Source organism: Bos mutus, chromosome 9 (assembly GCF_027580195.1).
Source record: "Bos mutus isolate GX-2022 chromosome 9, NWIPB_WYAK_1.1, whole genome shotgun sequence".
NCBI classification, from domain to species: Eukaryota; Metazoa; Chordata; class Mammalia; order Artiodactyla; family Bovidae; genus Bos; species Bos mutus.
Window position 1 is genome coordinate 84,235,413 of NC_091625.1, and position 17,352 is coordinate 84,252,764.

Genomic DNA, 17,352 nt, shown 5'->3' on the forward strand with positions numbered 1-17,352 from the left:
AACAGCAATCAACTCATCCAGAGAGGTCAATAACTTATCATGCGTGTGCTAAGTTGCTTCAGTCATGTCCGACTCTTTGTGATCCTGTGGACTGTAGCCTGCCAGGCTCCTCTGTCCATGGGATTCTCTAGGCAAGAATACTGGAGTGAGTTGCCATGCTCTCCTCCAGAGAATCTTCCCAACCCAGGGATCAAACCCACATCTCTTATGTCTCTTGATTGGTAGGCAGGTTCTTTACCAGCAGCACCACCTGGAAAGCCCCAATAACTTATCAAAAGACCATAATCAATAATTGGCATACCTGGACACCAAACTCCATTTTTTTATTTCCAAGCCAGTGCCTATTACAATAATGTTAAATACTTTTATAGGCTATTGGATAGAGAAGGTCCCAGAAAGACATTTCCCACTTGACTATGCCCCAGAGAAGGGAAAACACAGAGATTAGAGAAAGATTGCTTCTGAAACATAGTTGCCTCATCTAAATCTCATTTGATGTACTCATGCATTGCATGGTATTTCTTAGATCACCAAATTAATAATAGTATGTGGTCTATTCTGGGACACAAAAACTTTACAGTTATGGTCACTAGCAACTGGTGTAGTCCACAGCTTCAGAAAGAAAGAGATGAGCAGGGGGTGGATTAATTTAATTCATTTGTTTTTTCATTTGTTTAGTCAGTAAGTCGTGTCTGACTCTTTGCAACTCCAGGGACCATAGCTCATCAGGTTCCTCTGTCCATAGGATTTCCCAGGCAAGAATGTCAGAGTAGGTTGCCCTTTTCTTTTCTAGGGGATCTTCCCAACCCAGGGATCCCACCTGTGTCACCTGCATTGGCAGGTGGATTCTTTACCCCTGAGCCACCTGGGAAGCTCCAATTTAATTCATAAAATTAAATTAATCAAGCAAATGCATACTTGTACTATGGAATCATTATTCTCCTGGTTGTTTCTTCCTGGGCTGAAACAGACTCACAATTACCATATGGATTACCTGCACAAGGATCCAATTCTAATAACTCGTATTTGTGTAGTATTGTTTGCTTTGCAAAATCTTTATATTATCTTACTTAATTAATGTAAGTGGCAGTAGACTAAATTGATAAGAAATACAATATTTGCAGCTTGTTTGAAAATCACTTAGAAAAATTTTAATTAGTGTACTGTATTGGCTTCACACCTGTGGCCTGCAATCTGCAAAATGATTACCCTCCAGGTGTGTATCAAGGTGTTGATCATTAATCTGTGTGGTCTAAGTATTCCAGAATCCAATGACCTTACAGATGCTTTTCTCCCTGTACGCTGGTGAAAACTTCTAGAATTGAATGTAGTGGATGATAAAAGTAGTGGATCTTTGAAAGCTTTCTCTTCTGGCCCAAAGCACACAAATAAACTAGTAGTGTAGGGCATTAGACAAAGTCCATCTGTTTGGTAAGGCATTTGTCCAAAAGGAGACAAAGATTTTATATTCTTCTGCATGGACTGTTGTTTTTTTTTTTTTTTAATTTAAGTATTCCTTCCTAGTAAAGGAAACTGAAATTGAGCCATGGTGGCTATACTTGAATGTGCTCAAGAATGATGCCCCTTCAAAGTGTTTTATTTTATTTCTAAATCTTTCTGTACTCCACCTAACAACTACCATGTAAACAACTATTTACATTTGTCTCTAGATGTTGAAATTAATATGTTCTCATTGCATCTCTCTTCAGATTTTACAGTGAAGACAGAAACTTTCTGTTAGATTCTTTTGGATATATTTTTATTTACTTATTTTTGGCTGTGCTGGGTCTCCATTGCTGGTGAACTTGTCTCCAGTTGTGGCAAGCAGGGGCTACTCTTTGTTGCAGTGCTCGGGCTTCTCATTGCGGTGGCTTCTCGTCGCGGAGCACAGGCTTTAAGGCACACAGCTTCAGAAGCTGCAGCTCCCGAGCTCTAGAGCACAGGCTCAATAGTTGCGGTGCGTGGGCTGAGTTGCTCCAGAGCATGTGGGATCTTACCAGATCAGGGATCAAACTCATGTCTCTTGAAGATTCTTTACCACTGAGCCACCAGGGAAGCCCCCATTAGATCCTCTAGCTCTGTCCTCGCTCTTATGTCTTCAGCGAATGCCTTCCCTGCTGCACTGTAAGCTCCAAGAGTGTCAGGGCTGATATGACCCAGGGCTGATATGCAGGACTTCCCACTGCATATCGGCATCCATAGTGGTATCCTGACAAATAACAGTTTCTTTTCCCACAAGAAGTTTGCTCACTACTCAATAGTAAATGTAGAGTTAAGTCAATACTGTCAGAAACATTCTAAACGTGTAGATAAATATTCTCAAAAATCCCACAACTTAAGACTATTCAGATTTCCAATGCTGTTTTCCTGACTGTATGAAGATGAAGTACCATGCAACGTATCACAATACCAAACATCACTCATAACTTGAGAAAAGTCTGAATGCATAATGTGTCTTGTGATCCAACCATGATGGAAAATGAGGATGGACCCCCCTTCCTTAACTGAAAAGTAGCACTAACCTACAAAAAATACAGTACTTTCCTAGCAGGGTATGGGCAGTATATTTTTCTGAAGTAGAGTTGTGATAAAGTTGAAATAATAATAATATGTCATCACTAGATGCCAACCAAAAATCAGAGGACACAAAAACTCTAATATAGCAACACTGTGAGTGCAACTGAGGCAGATAAACTCTACTTGTATTGAAAGCTCACACCCATCTCCCAACAGGGAAACTGAGTTAATGCAAGAAGAAAGGACAGAAAAAGGAAAGGAGAGGAGAAAAAGAGAAAAGGAGGAAGGGAGGGAGAAATAAAGGAAAAGAGGGAGGAAGATAAGAAGGGAAGGGGACCACTTAAAACAAATTTACCTTAGATTCTTCTTGCACTAACTGGAACATAATAACTAATGTGTTTCACAAAGGAATGCACTTTTTGCCCACACAAATGCTTAACTGACAATAACATGTTGAATTAGCTTGGACCTATCTTGTAAATGCAGTAAGACTCAGCTATATCCAAAGGGCAAATCTGAGGGATTCTGGAACTGCTGTCCAGCAGTTAATTAGCATGAAAGACCTAAATGGCTCTTGGGAAGGAACCTACCTTCAGGCTAAAGAGCAGCAATTTCCAACACAGCATCTAACTGATATTCAGATATGCCCTCAGCCCCACATCCCATGAACTTGGCCCAAGTCTATTATAAATGACTGTGACTAAATTGTCTGTGAGCCATCAGGAAATACAAATGGCTCTGAGCAGAGATGAGGGAGTATGTACACCAGGTAGAAGAAGTCTCTCCATTTAGTAGGACACATGGCATGATGTACGGGCATCAGTGCTCAGCTCTGAATGATTAGAACAGCTTCTGACTTCCTTACAGCTGCCACTTTAGCATCCACAAAGAAATGCAAGCACAGTAAGAGGCACATTTGCAGTTTTCTAGAATCATCTCCCACCATCATGGTACCAACACTAGAGCAAGAGACTGCTCTTGAATATTCTGAGACACTCATAGAGGGGAATTGAAATAAAACTCACCCCTCTCTAGTTGGTACCTAGAGGATTCTTTAGAAGGGAATTATAGGTTCCACGATAGTAAGGAGAAATGAGATCAGAGAAACACTAATTCTATAACTGTACATCCCTCAGCTCTTAACCAGTGTGATCTGGTGAAAAACAAAATGCACAAAATCTTGAAACAACTAAACAATTTTAAAGCTTCCAAAAGGCCAATGCAAAAATATTCTTATTTCTATGTTAAATGTTTCTGGTTTCTGAGTCAGTACCAAGAGCAAATCATGCACACATCATACAGAACTATCAAATGAACCACAAATAAATGCAAACTTGTCAGACAGCAAGTGGTTCAACTATGGACCAGCTTCACACGTCACCTCTCCAACATACACAGCAGCTGCACTGCCAAGAGCACGTTCTAACTGAAGTCTTAAATAAGTCAAAAATGATACAATTACAACTAGGATCAACTCAATAAAATAACTCGAGTTCCCTGGTCTGTCTACTCCAAAAACACTAGTAAATTCTTGACATCATGAATGCCTGAGACTTTCATATAATTTTTTTAGTGGACTTATTATTCCACATTGCAGAAGTCAAGATTAAAAATGAGCTCCAGATTATTACACATTTGGTTTACAGAAATAGAGAAGTATCTTAAAAATTCAAGCCTAAGTACCTGATAAATGGATAATGGAGTTAAAGAGCTGATATTCCTATATTGGATCTCTGAACTGCTCAAATTTCTAAGCTTGTGTAGACCATAGATTAGTAACTTCAGAAAACTTGGAAATCAGATACTCTCAGGCAGACACAGTATGAAAGAAAGCTCCAACAAATGCTTGTAAAAGTCTGTAGTTTGCTTTTTTTTAACCTCTTCCTATTGACTTCAGTAAGTTAAGCAACATTACCAGAATTGGCTTTAAAATTAGACAGATTTGAGCTTGGTTTCCAGACCTACCAATTACTAACTGTAGACCTTAGAAAAGTTACTTGAGCAAGTTGACTGACATTGTAGGGATGACTACTAATACTCTGTAGAGTTTTATAAAGATAAATGCAATACTCTGTGAACCATATCTAGCATGGTACCTGGTACACAACACACATGTCAATGGTAGACATTACTGTAATTCCGACTGATGCTTTTATATCTACTACTTTTACTGTCACTATTACTCAATGCCATTATTACTACTAAGAGGGGCTTCTCTGGTGGCTCAAGTGGTAAAGAAGCCACCTGTCAATGAAGGAGACATGTTTCAATCCCTGGGTCAGGAAGATCCCCTGGAGAAGGGAATGGCAACCCACTCCAGTATTCTTGCCTGGGAAATCCCATGGACAGAGGAGCCTGGCGGGCTACAGTCCCGGGGGTTGCAAAAGAGTAGGATGTGAATTACTGACTAAACAACAACAAAACTACTAAGGGACCAAGGATGAAAACTCTGGATATGAGAGCAATAAGTAGAGTTCATTTGTTTTCAACTATAGAAACCCAAGAATAAAAGTAATGAAATAAAAAATAAAATAAATTTTATTTATAAAATAAATAAAAGTAATAAAATAAAATTCCTGAATATCAAATCATCTCTAATAAATTTTTCTCTATGGTCAGGATGATGGAATTAACATTAGCTTCTTTAACTAAAACACAGAGGGAATCCTCTCTCTTTAGCCATTTTATCCTTTGGAAAGCCTATCCAAAAATATGCTAGGATACAAGAATTACAAAACAGCTTCAAATAATAGTGGGTATCCTTTTAGGATTTTAAATAGCTAGTGATTGCCAATCAGAAATGACAAAACAAAATAATATGCCAGTGGTATTTTTTAAAGCATACAGTATATTTATGAAGCCCATAGAATGTTGTAGATCCTTAGGCTTGAACCAAAGAGACCACCAATAACATGCAAGGTAAGATATCTAAAGTCAAAGAACTTATTATTACAGAAAAAGCAAGAGTAAACCATCTGAAACATTACATCTTCTAAAGGCTGCAGAAAGATGTGATCACTGAAGAGTGAAACAGTCACATAAAACTACATGAAAGTGATCAGAGATGCTTGAACTAAGCCCTAACAGGTAGCAGAGAGGAAAGGAAAGGGTTTCCAGGCAAGAAGTTTATCATAAACCAAGTCATGGAAAAAAGATTGAGTTTTAAATGTTTGCAGGAATAATGGAGGTCAGTGGTTTGCAAAGTATTTTGGCAAATAGTGGGACCTAAAATTGTACATAAATCAGCAAGCTGGTAACTTGAGAAAATCTGTTTAGGGAAAATGAGTCTACATCAGAATGCCACATGATTTGTGGATGGTGAAGACTGCAGACAGGAAAAATTTGTAGGAGGCTGCAATAATCCATAGTCTGTAAAAATGAGGCAAGAGGGTTTGGGCAGAGTGATTACAGAGAAATAATAGGAAAGATGCAGTATGAGAAAGAGTCTAAGGGAAGATGGACAGGATGCATTAACTGACTGGATGTGGGGATATGTGTCTACTGGGTTAAAAAAAAAAAGAGTCCAAGGTTAAGCCTGGATACTTAAAAAGAAATAACATGAGATTCAACAGAAATAGAGTCCAGGACTACAGAGACTAGGCCAAGAAGAGGGGAACCAGGTAAAAATTACACCAGACAGGTTGAGATAAGACTGTGTCAGGGGAAAATATTTAGGGGTGGATTTGGGTACTACCAACTTTCCTGGTGGCTCAGATGGTAAAGCATCTGCCTACAGTGCAGGAGACCTAGGTTCAATCCCTGGATCAGGAAGATCTCCTGGAGAAGGGAATGGCAACCCACTCCAGTATTCTTGCCTAGAAAATCCCATGGATGGAGAATCCTGGTAGGCTACAGTCCATGGGGTTACAAAGAGTCGGACACGACTGAGTGACTTCACTTTCCTTTGGGTACTACCAGCCTTGAAGTATGAGGGACCTATCAGAGCAGAAGACATCCAGAGAGTCTGAGGACAAGAACTTGTTCTTGAAGATGCTCATAACTAGAAGACAATGAATCACAGGAGCCAATGGTGAAGGACTTCCAGAAGGAGAAGTGTCTTTAAGAATTTCCCAGAAATCATCTCTATGAAACAAGCTTTATATGTCTTCTGAATTACATATATGATGGAAACTGCAAGTTAGGATTTATGCAATAAATTTTTATAGTGTATCCCTGTGTGCCAGCCACAGTGCAGGCAATGGGGAAAGAGAAAGCCAATGAATTGGAAATGAGGGCCTCAGTCTCTGCCTCCTATCCATTCAGAGTCATGGATTCTTTTTTTTTTTTTTGGCTTGGGCTATGTTTTTAATTTATTATTATTATTATTATTTTTACTTTACAATATTGTATTGGTTTTGCCTTACATCAACATGCATCCACCACGGGTGTACACATGTTCCCCATCCTGAACCCCCCTCCGACATCCCTCCCCGTACCATCCCTCTGGGTCATCCCAGTGCACCAGCCCCAAGCATCCTGTATCCTGCATCGAACCTGGACTGGCGATTCGTTTCTTATATGATATTATACATATTTTAATGCCATTCTCCCAAATCATCCCCCACCTCCCTCTCCCACAGAGTCCTAAAGACTGTTCTATACATCTGTGTCTCTTTTGCTGTCTCGCATACAGGGTTGTCGTTACCATCTTTCTAAATTGCATATATCTCTTTAACAAGTGGTGCTGGGAAAACTGGTCAACCACTTGTAAAAGAATGAAACTAGAACACTTTCTATCACCATACACAAAAATAAACTCAAAGTGGATTAAAGATCTAAACATAAGACCAGAAACTATAAAACTCTTAGAGGAGAACATAGGCAAAACACTCTCCGACATACATCACAGCAGGATACTCTATGACCCACCTCCCAGAATATTGGATATAAAAGCAAAAACAAACAAATGGGATCTAATTAAAATTAAAAGCTTCTGCACAACAAAAGAAACTATAAGCAAGGTGAAAAGACAGTCTTCAGAATGGGAGAAAATAATAGCAAATGAAGCAACTGACAAACAACTAATCTCAAAAATATACAAGCAACTCCTACAGCTCAATTCCAAAAAAATAAATGACCCAATCAAAAAATGGGCAAAAGAACTCAATAGATGTTTCTCCAAAGAAGACATACAGATGGCTAACAAACACATGAAAAGATGCTCAACATCACTCTTATCAGATAAATGCAAATCAAAGCCACAATGAAGTACCATTTCACACCAGTCAGAATGGCTGCTATCCAAAAGTCTACAAGCAATAAATGCTGGGAGGGTGTGGAGAAAAGGGAACCCTCTTACACTGTTGGTGGGAATGCAAACTAGTACATCCACTATGGAGAACAGTGTGGAGATTCCTTAAAAAACTGGAAATAGAACTGCCATCAGATCAGATCAGTGGCTCAGTCCTGTCGGACTCTTTGCGACCCCTTGAATCGCAGCACGCCAGGCCTCCCTGTCCATCACCAACTCCTGGAGTTCACTCAGACTCACGTCCATCGAGTCAGTGATGCCATCCAGCCATCTCATCCTCTGTCGTCCCCTTCTCCTCTTGCCCCAAATCCCTCCCAGCATCAGAGTCTTTTCCAATGAGTCAATTCTTCACATCAGGTGGCCAAAGTACTGAAGTTTCAGCTTTAGCATCATTCCTTCCAAAGAAATCCCAGGGCTGATCTCCTTCAGAATGGACTGGTTGGATCTTCTTGCAGTCCAAGGGACTCTCAAGAGTCTTCTCCAACACCACAGTTCAAAAGCATCAATTCTTTGGCGCTCAGCCTTCTTCACAGTCCAACTCTCACATCCATACATGACCACAGGAAAAACCATAGCCTTGACTAGATGAACCTTTGTTGGCAAAGTAATGTCTCTGCTTTTGAATATGCTATCTAGGTTGGTCATAACTTTCCTTCCAAGAAGGAAGCGTCTTTTAATTTCATGGCTGCAGTCACCATCTGTAGTGATTTTGGAGCCCAGAAAAATAAAGTCTGACACTGTTTCCACTGTTTCCCCATCTATTTCCCATGAAGTGGTGGGACCGGATGCCATGATCTTCATTTTCTGAATGTTGAGCTTTAAGCCAACTTTTTCACTCTCCACTTTCACTTTCATCAAGAGGCTTTTTAGTTCCTCTTCACTTTCTGCCATAAGGGTGGTGTCATCTGCATATCTGAGGTTATTGATATTTCTCCCAGCAATCTTGATTCCAGTTTGTATTTCTTCCAGTCCAGTGTTTCTCATGATGTACTCTGCATATAAGTTAAATAAACAGGGTGACAATATACAGCCTTGACGGACTCCTTTTCCTATTTGGAACCAATCTGTTGTTCCATGTCCAGTTCTAACTGTTGCTTCCTGACCTGCATACAAATTTCTCAAGAGGCAGATCAAGTGGTCTGGTATTTCCATCTCTTTTAGAATTTTCCACAGTTTATTGTGATCCACACAGTCAAAGGCTTTGGCATAGTCAATAAAGCAGAAATAGATGTTTTTCTGGAACTCTCTTGCTTTTTCCATGACCCAGCAGATGCTGGCAATTTGATCTCTGGTTCCTCTGCCTTTTCTAAAACCAGCTTGAACATCAGGAAGTTCACAGTTCACATATTGCTAAAGCCTGGCTTGGAGAATTTTGAGCATTACTTTACTAGCATGTGAGATGAGTGTAATTGTGAGGTAGTTTGAGCATTCTTTGGCATTGCCTTTCTTTGGGATTGGAATGAAAACTGACCTTTTCCAGTCCTGTGCCCACTGCTGAGTTTTCCAAATTTGCTGGCATATTGAGTGCAGCACTTTCACAGCATCATCTTTCAGGATTTGGAATACTCAGCCACTAAAAAGAATACATTTAAAAATAAAATAAAATTTTTAAAAAATAAATAAAAAAATAAAGAATACATTTGAATCAGTTCTAATGAGGTGGATGAAACTGGAGCCTATTATACAGAGTGAAGTAAGCCAGAAAGAAAAACACCAATACAGTATACTAACACATATATATCGAATTTAGAGTCATGGATTCTTGACAAGGACCACCCAGCCTCACCCAGTTCCAGAGAGAATCCAGACCAATGCAGGATCTCTGCATTAGGATCAGGAAGGCAAGACCCAGAACCAATCTTGCTACAGGAAAGCTGATACCTGGAGTTTTGAAGTTGATACTTAGATATATCCACACTCAGAACTTTCCCCCATCTCCAAAGTTTATCCTCATTTTATATTAATACTTTGATTATAACCAGAAACCGTTCTGTTTAAAGACAGTGCAGCTTGGATTACTGCTGAACTTCTCTGCATTCAATCTCCCTAGAGAAGAATTATCACCACTAAATTGTTGTTGTTCAGTCTCTACGTCATATCTGACTCTTTGTGACCCCATGAACTGCAGCACGCCAGGCTTCCCTGTCGTTCATTGTCTCCCGGAGTTTGCTCAAACACATGTCCATTGAGTCAGTGATGCTATCCTACCATCTCATCCTCTGCCGCCCCCTTCTTCTCTTGCCCTCAATCTTTCCCACTAAATTAGGCTTTTCCAGATTTCTTAACTTCCCTACATATAGACACTCAGAGGAATTTTTAATGGATACTATTTTAAGAGGGATTTGAGAGTAGTAAAATTATACTAAAATGTCTCCAATTTCACATATATCTCAAGTAAAATATTCACTAACAATCTCAAAAGAATCTTCATTCTTTCACTGCAAAGGGTAGCCTCAGGTTTAACTTTCTAACTGAAAACTGAGCAAAGCAAAAGGATTCTCCAGCTCCAGGGAAGTCCCCAGACATCAGAGTCAGTGAACTCCCATTGATACAGTTCTAATAGGATTACATCTGTCCTCCAGCAGGGGTTTGTTCTGTTTATCAGGGCTTTTGGTCTTCTGCCCCTCTGTAACAATTGCTCTTTTTGGGTCCCATGCACAATTTTTCAAAACTGAAACTGGAAAAGAAATGTGTAAGAAGACATCCAAAATGACCAAAACAAAAACAAAAAAACAAACAAACAAAAAAACCCAAGTAGTTTCAAAACATCAAAAACCAAATAAGAACAATTCTTTGTCTAGATGCAGTTAGGATTTACCCTTGCATGAAGAATCAAGATATTCCCTCAAGCTGCAAATCAGATTGCAAAATTCAAATTCCATTTACTTAATCAGCAGTTTATACTATTTCAATAGCAATGAGTCTAGTTTCCAACAACCAAGGAAGTAAAATACAAGGTGACAATTTTGTCTACAAATCACTGATATAGTCACTAAATGGGTTTCTTTCTTCTGATTTTTAGACCTAGTCTGAATTCAAAAGAGATTTAGTTCCAGGTCTTTTACATCTGCTATATTGGCCAGAGGTTCTTTACCACTAGCACCACCTGGGAAGCCCTCACTAAATATTAATGCAGAATTAGATATGCAAAGATGAATAAGGCTCAGTAGCCCTAACCTCCAGGAGTTCTTAATTATGAAAGTGTTAGTCACTCAGTCGTGTCCAACTCTCTGTGACCCCCATGGACTGTAGCCCACCAGGCTCCTCTGTCCATGGAATTCTCCAGGCAATAATACTGGAGTGGGTTGCCATTTCATCCTCCAGGGGATCTTCCCGACCCAGGGATTGAACTGGGACCTCCCACATTGCAGGCAGACTCTTTTATCAATTGAGCCACCAGGGAAGTTCAAAGGGAACTATGGCTCTTACAGGGACAAATTAATGATGAAGTCAGTTCAAAATCTTAACAAATCAGGGATAATGGCTGGTAGGAATTGAAGCAGCAGAGAGGAAGGTCGGGGTCAAGAAAGTGAACTTTATTCTGTGTGCTTGGAGGAAGGGGTAGACACTGAACTATTTTAAGCTGGAGCATGATGGGATCCAATCTGCATTTTAGACAGATCACTATGGTGATGATGGGCTGGAGGGAGGCCATTTGGGAGCAGGGAGAATGAGAGGGAAGAATTGCAGGCGCAGCAGTGGCAAAACAAAACGGGGTTGCTGGGAAAGACAGATAAGTATTAATAGAATCTGATTGGATCTGGCTTGAAAAGAGAGAGGAATCCATCTCCTCTGAGAGTTCTTTCACACAGCCAACCACATTACCAGACCTGAGGGCCTGCACGCCAGAGGCGAGCATCTCTCTGCCCAAGGCCCTGCCCCTTCACCACCTCCTTATCAGGCTGGCCCCTGTATTCTAAGTCCTAATGGCAGCCGGTGTCCTTCAAAGTGAGCTAGGATGATCCAGTCTGATCTCCACATCTGCTACAATTGAATTTACTCTCACTTTTTCTTCACTAACCCTGATGCAATGGGAATGACAAAACTAGGGAAGTTTCATGGTCTTCGGATTTCAATATCGGTTTAAATGATAATGAGATGTGTGTGGCCTTGGGCAAATTACTTACCTTCTCTGAATTCATTTTGTCTATAACTGGGGGTTACCTTTGCCGTCCGTCTAGTCAAAGCTATGGTTTTTCCAGTAGTAGTCATGTATGGATGGACGGAGAGTTGGACCGTAAAGAAAGCTGAGCGCCAAAGAATTAATGCTTTTGAACTGTGGTATTGGAGAAGACTCTTGCAAGCCCCTTGGACTGCAAGGAGATCAAACCAGTCAATCCTTAAGGAAATCAGTCTTGAATATTCATTGGAAGGACTGATGCTGCTGAAGCTGAAGCTCCAATACTTTGGCCACCTGATGTGAAGAACTGACTCATTGGAAAAGATCTTAATTCTGGGAAAGATTGAAGGCAGGAGGAGAAGGAGATGACAGAGGATGAGATGGTTGGATGGCATCACTGACTCAATGGACATGAGTTTGAGCAAGCTCCAGGAATTAGTGGTGGCCAGGGAAGCCTGGCGTGCTGTAGTCCATGGGGTTGCAAAGAGTCAGACTTGACTGAGAAACTGAACTGACTGAGCTACAAATAAAAGCCCTTCTAGACACATCTGTCATTCATCCCAAGTAATTCTGTTCTAGTCTATCCACCAGTTATTAGTACCCAAAGAAAATACTGATTAACTCCCAAAGCAGTTCAGATAGGTTATATACTAAGTGACTTCTTGAAAAAGAAAGACCCTGAAGCATAAAAGACAGAGGAAAAAAATAGACTTTGATTAAAACAAAAACATCAAGAAGGCAAAACAATTCAGTGGGATTTGATTGCTTGTTCTGGTTGTGAATTAGATATCTATCCAAGTTAGTTAAGAAAACAACCCAGTGAGTTTAACTGGCTGGCACTAAATCTAAGGAGAGGTGTGTGCCACTTCCGAACCAGGAAATCTCCGTTCCCTGGTTGTTCAGTTACTTCTGATTCTCACTGGTCATCTCATAAATTCATTTTTTTTGGTGAAACATGCTGTTTATTTTTTCTTTTTATCTAGTAGTGTTCTCTTTCCCTGAAAACAGCATCACTCCATTCTTTTATGAACCAGTCTTATCACCCACTCAGATTCATGTTGGGAGTGGCTATCTTGCTCCATAGCCTTGACTCCTTTCTTATAGCAATTTGACCATTCTTTTTTTTTTTAATTTTAATTTAATTTTTAAACTTTACAGTATTGTATTAGTTTTGTATACCTGTGGTGGATTCATTTTGATATTTGGCAAAACTAATACAATTTGACCATTCTTTGGGTTTCTGACCTAACCTGACCACTGTGCTTCTTTAAGACTTTGCCTGTTGAAGTGAAAGATAGAATCCTTTTTTTCCTAATGCTGAAACTGGAAAGATACAGCCTTCAAACTGTCAGTGGGAGATGTTCTGCTGAGGGGAAAAAAAAGGGGGGGGGGAATGAGAGAAGGAAAGGAAAAGTGTTCAAATGTCAGTCCTTAAGACACCCCTGGAATTGCTCCCTGCTTTTTCAAAATGTCTTCTTTGAGCTTTAAGCTTGCCAAAACTAGTTCAAGTGAGTTTCTATATTTTGCAATCAGAGAGGTCCTGATTGACATAGTAATTTTCACCACAAGAAGACATATGGAAGGGAGTGATTTAGATCAGAGATTGAACCTGGGTCTCCTGCATTGCAGGCAGATTCTTTACCATCTGAGCTACCAGGGAAGTCCCATGTCATCATCATCATGACTAGAAAAATAATTTAAGTGCTCAATTACAAGTGACATGTTAACGATATCATCTTCAAGTATATTGAACAACTATATATATATATATATTACATATATATATATAATTACATACATATGTATATATTTGAAGTACAATACTTGCTGGGCCAAACAAACACAAGAGTCCTTGAAAATAAACAATAAACAAGGCTTTGGTTTAGTTATTACTACTGTCGTCAAAATGCAAAAACTCATTTGCATTGAGTCAACTGCAAGAAGTTTATGAATTTCCTTTTTAGATGCTATTGATCTTCAGTAAAATATGTAGAAAGAAAAATCCATGTGATGTGTAAAGCTGGATGCATATGTAGATTATAACCTCACAGGACAACATTAGGGACAGTGTGGCAGAGGACATGTATCTACCCATCAGGGAAGGCCATCTGGACCATGTCAAGGGAATACAATAGAGCTACACTGAAATGACTGGTCTGTCCACCATTCAGACTGATTCTGGGAACAAAAGAAATTAAAATCATTTTCCACCTTCAGGAAAAAATTGGCTCAAACAGCTGGAAAAAAAAAGATAGGAGAAACAAAAATAACTACAAATCACTTTTCATGAGAGTCACTTGCTAAACTTGAACAGCTGGGCCTTGAAAGGCTTGGGACGTATTCAACAAACGAGTGTTAAATTCATTATGTTCTCACTTCTGCTTTGTGGTAAACCAGTTTGACAAAGATCATCTTCACAAATCGTTTTATTATCAGATCAAGTATGTAAATTGGGGGAAAACGAGTTCCCAAGAAGATAGGAAAGATAAAAGAAAAATTATCTTAAGAAATGTGGAAACACAGATTCATGCACAAAGAACTGTAAAGCAAGATTCTTAATCTTTCTGTTCCATAGGGCCCTTTGGTAATTTTGTGAATCCTATGGGCCCCTTCTCTATCTCAATGGAGAGTAACACCACTTTCCCAATTTAAGTCAAATATTCAGAAACCCTTATTTCCCTTAACCACAAACTCAAAAATAAGCTGTCAACAAATTCTGCTAGCTCTGCCTTTCCCTGTCCTCCAATGCTTTCACCACAATCAAACCCAACTGATCTACATTACTACAAAATCCTGCTAACCATCCAGCATCTACCCAATCCCTTCTCCATACTCCAATCTATACATGGCAGAAAAAAACTATAAAAATTCTGATCATGTTAGCTCACTCCTTGCATAAAATACCCCCAATGACTTCACAATTTAATGTGAAAAAAAATTTAAATATCTTACTATGGTCTATGAGACCCTACATGATCTGAATTGTGAATCAATGATACGATAGCAATGGCTAATCTTTATTGAGCACCTACACATCTCAGACTCCGGTCAAATTGCTTTTTTATGTCTTGTTTGACATCTTTCAATAATTCCATGAATTGTGTATAATTAGAAACTTGAGATACAGATAGGTTAGGTAATTTGTGCAAAGCCAAATAAATAATATGTGCCAGGTTTTTTATTTAAACCTAAGGCACAAGAGGCTAGGTTCAAAAAAAAAAGTCTTGAGTCTGGATTCTTACACACTATACGATTTCACTTCTCACCTCCTCCCATTCCCCTGCCTTTGCTAGCATTGTATGCCAATCCCTCATCTTTCTCTTCTTTGAATATACTGAACTAGAACCTACACTCAAGGGTTTGCATGTGCTATTCTCTTCTCTGGAATGTTCTTCCTTCAGATCTCCATATGGTTGACTCCTCATTACTCAGGACTCAGCTTATTATAGGCACTGATAGTTGCCTGTCCAAATCTAGCCCCTCTTTTGTCCCTAATTTATTTGTTTTTTCCACCATCTTTGGTCATTCTTAAGAAAAACGACTCAAGCTCCAGGAGTAGAATCTTAATTTAAAAATCTAAGTCTTCGGCTCTAGGCCAGTCATAGGAATTTCATTTCCCATAGAGGTGACACAATTTTGGCCAATAAGCTGCAATATGAGGTCTGCTGGGAACAAAGAGTTTATTGCTGATAAAAAAAAAAAAAGAAAACAAGATTTACAGGAAGAAGCTGTCCCTTTTTACTACAAGACTTTGCCTAAAAGAGTGTGAGGATGGAACACCTAGAAGTGATGTGACCATCTCGCAAGCAAGGTAGTAGGTAGAGGCCACACGCTGAGACAGGAATATAAGAACTGACGTTCTCTTACACCCACTAGCCTCTGATAATTAATCTAGAGCCCTTCTACCTGAAGACATTTTTTTTTGTAAGACAACAATTTCTTCTATTGTTTAAACTATTTTGTGTTCAGTTTTTTGTCACTCGCAGCTGAAGGTATTCTGTCTTATCCACAGTTAGCCACCTCACCAGAGAGACCTTCCTAGACCATCTTACAAAATTATTCTCCTCCAGTCACTATCACATTCCCATGTGTTTTTCTTCATAGTACCTATCATCTGAAATTATCCTGCATATTTATTTACCATTTGCTTTCTTCTCTAGACTGTACATTCCCCAAGAGGGAAAAAAAAACTTCCTCCACTCTTGTCCATTGCTAAATCTCTCGTACTTTCTGGTGGCTCAGATGGTAAAGAATCCACCTGTAATTCAGGAGACCTGGGTTTGATCCCTGGATCTGGAAGACACCCTAGAGAAGAAAATGGCAACCCACTCCAGTATTCTTGCCTAGATAATCCCATGGACAGAGAGGCCTGGCGGGCTCTCTGCTGGGGTTGCAAAGAGTTGGACACACTGAATGACTAACACTTTCCACACTTTCCAAATCTCTAGCACACAGAATACTGCCTCACTCTTCCTCTTAAAATCTGTGACTTTAGAAAAATTTTTAATATCTCTGTGTCTCAGTTGGATTAAAGATAAAATTTATTAATTCATGGCAAGTGCTTTAAAAAGCATTACCACATTGTTAATGCTCAATAGCTTAGTTATTGTTATTGCTATTCTTAGGCACCTAATAAATATCCATTGAATGAATGAGAATATAAAACTGAATCTCAAGTGATGAAATCACTCTCTAAATTGGAACATAATAGGAGGACCTGTCTTACTCAAAAGAAATACATTTTTAAGAGAAAAAGAGGAACAGTGAAAAAAGGTCAAGAACATTAACCTCTGCATAGAAATCTTCATTTCCTGAAGAGACAACACAGAGTATTAATAACAACAATGGTGGCCATTATGGAGCACTCATCATGGTGCAGGAATTAGATGTGAGCAAGACAGGTGAGGTGCCTGTCTTTAGCCAGTGAATGAGTCTTCAACTATCCATGAATAGCCCACATATTTTATTTGGCTAAAAGCCAACTATACAACAGATGCTCATATATCATTAATGAAATTTAATCTCTAAAGCAACAAGGAAACAATGGAGGAAATGACCCTTTGACCTACTTCTGAGGACAAGAATAGACTGGTAAAGTCAAAGAAATGTGAATCTTAAAAGAAAGTGACCATGTTATCCTGAATTTTATTTTTTCCGAGGACAGCAAGAATTGTACACTCCATGCGAATGTCTTCAAAATGTTTAGAGAAAAGATATGCATTATTCATGGCATGAGAATCCTAAAGAGATTATGACTCAAAAGTGTTATGATGTTCTCAAAAATGCAATTTTGAGTGCAATTGCAAATGATAAAATAAGGAGAAGAGTAGAAAGAAAACCAAAAAAAAAAAAAAAAGTAACTGAAGATATTTTTAAAAGAAAAAAATACAATTGCAAAGTATCCATCTCCATCTTACTCATCATCTTGGTAAATGCAGTGCCAAGAACCTAGCAAAGAGTCAAA

General features: G+C 39.2%; 1 long non-coding RNA gene across 2 annotated transcripts in view; it reads right to left on the reverse strand.

Moving 5' to 3' along the window:
- The window catches only part of LOC138989179 (uncharacterized), a 274,790-nt gene that overhangs the window by 105,556 nt on the left and 151,882 nt on the right, over nt 1-17,352 (reverse strand). Inside the window, exon 7 of one of the 2 annotated variants that reach the window (XR_011465404.1) lies at nt 9,243-9,341. The exons of the other annotated variant lie outside the window; for it this stretch is intronic. This is a non-coding gene — a long non-coding RNA (uncharacterized lncRNA). Of the gene's footprint in view, nt 1-9,242; nt 9,342-17,352 lie in introns of those variants that run through there. 2 annotated transcript variants of the gene reach the window in all.